Genomic DNA, 2,105 nt, shown 5'->3' on the forward strand with positions numbered 1-2,105 from the left:
CTGGGTTGGGCAACATTAGAAGGCAGTTATTAGAAGGAAGTTGTGAATAAATGGCATTCATTTACTTCGTATGTTCGAGTGGAGAATGGGTGGGGCTGTCTGTGTGGTAACAGAAGGGAAAAAGCACATCATTCTGAAGTCAGGCACATTGTTCACATTACTCCCTTTATCCTGCATCTCTACATAGAAACTAGAAACATACAAAATAGGTGCAGGAGGAGGCCATTTGGCCCTTTGAGCCAGCACCGCCATTCATTGTGATCATGGCTGATTGTCCACAATCAGTAACCCATGCCTGCCTTCTCCCCATATCCCTTCATTCCACTAGCCCCTCGAGCTCTATCCAACTCTCTTTCAAATTCACCCAGTGAATTGGCCTCCGCTGCCTTCTGCGACAGAGAATTCCACAAATTCACAACTCTCTGGGTGGAAACATCCAGCTCGATTGTAACGAATGGGTGAGGCTTTGTGTCGAGAGACCCTTCTTCGGAATGAGAGTCAGGGGAGAGGGAGATTGGAGACACAGAAGGGTGAGGTGTGAAAACGACAGATCAAAGCAGAAGTTTCCCTTATCCCTAACCAGTCTGAAGAAGGGTATCGCCCTTCCTTCTCTATGATCAGAATGGCGGGAGTAGACCTGATGGGCTGAATGGCCTAATTCTGCTCCTATCACGTATGACCTTACCAACTGCGCCACTGGAACAATGAGTGTCGTGATACCACCACTTGCTCTGGGGAATATCCTGTGTACACTTCCCTATATTGCAAAAAACAACTGCTCACCGACACCACACTTCCTCTTCAGTGGTGCAGTTTGCACACAATGCCTCTTTCTCTTTGATTTCATTAACACGCTGTTATGTGATATTTTATCAATCGGGTTTTGGAAGTCCTTCATTTCTGTGCTACGGGTGCTACGCATCCTTGGGTTGAGTGGCAAATGCCGTCTGTACACTAAGACTCTCGTTTGTTTGTTCCTGCACTACTGCCAAAACGGTACACGATAGCGTGACAATTTTAGGCCCACCTTACTCACCGACTAGGCTTGTATACACTGGAATTTAGAAGGATGAGAGGAGATCTTATCGAAACGTATAAGATTATTAAGGGGTTGGACACGTTAGAGGCAGGAAACATGTTCCCAATGTTGGGGGAGTCCAGAACAAAGGGCCACAGTTTAAGAATAAGGGGTCGGCCATTTAGAACGGAGATGAGGAAAAACGTTTTCAGTCAGAGAGTTGTGAATCTGTGGAATTCTCTGCCTCAGAAGGCAGTGGAGGCCAATTCTCTGAATGCATTCAAGAGAGAGCTGGATAGAGCTCTTAAGGATAGCGGAGTCAGGGGGTATGGGGAGAAGGCAGGAACGGGGTACTGATTGAGAATGATCAGCCATGATCACATTGAATGGCGGTGCTGGCTCGAAGAGCCAAATGGCCTCCTCCTGCACCTATTGTCTATTGTCATCCCTTTGGTGCTAATGGAAGAAGTTTCATTGAAATCGGTGTTATATTTTAAAAGTTCTTCACATTTTAAAGTTTAAATCTATCTCCTTGGGAGGGAGGGGGGAGGGAGGGAGGGGAGAGGATAAGGGGGATGGAGAGGGGGGAGGGAAATAGGGGAGGGGGAAGGGGGAGGGAGGGGGCGAAGGGGGAGGTAGGTGGGAGGGGAGGGAGGGGAGGGGGAGAGGAGAGGGTGCTGCACCAATACAGGGGAGGTTTGGGCCCAACGGGTCCACTTGGTCTAGTACAGTATTATATCAGAGCAGGGGGGCTGTTGTGATGAAGGGTTTGAATTTGAAATGTGCTCAGCTTTTCCTTCCACACACGCTGCCTGACCTGCTGAGTTTCTCTAGCATTTCTCTGTTTTTATTTCGGATTTCGGAGGACCAGAGGACATAGGTTGAAGGTGAAGGGGAAAAGATTTAATGGGAATCTGAGGGGTAACGTTTTCAAACAGAGGGTGGTGGGTGTATGGAACAAGCTGCCGGAGGAGGTAGTCGAGGCTGGGACTAACCCATCGTTTAAGAAACAGTTGGACAGGTACATGGATAGGACAGGTTTGGAGGGTTATGGACCAAGTGCAGGCAAGTGGGAGCTGGGACATTG

This window comes from Rhinoraja longicauda, chromosome 34 (assembly GCF_053455715.1).
Source record: "Rhinoraja longicauda isolate Sanriku21f chromosome 34, sRhiLon1.1, whole genome shotgun sequence".
In the NCBI taxonomy this organism is placed as follows: domain Eukaryota; kingdom Metazoa; phylum Chordata; class Chondrichthyes; order Rajiformes; family Arhynchobatidae; genus Rhinoraja; species Rhinoraja longicauda.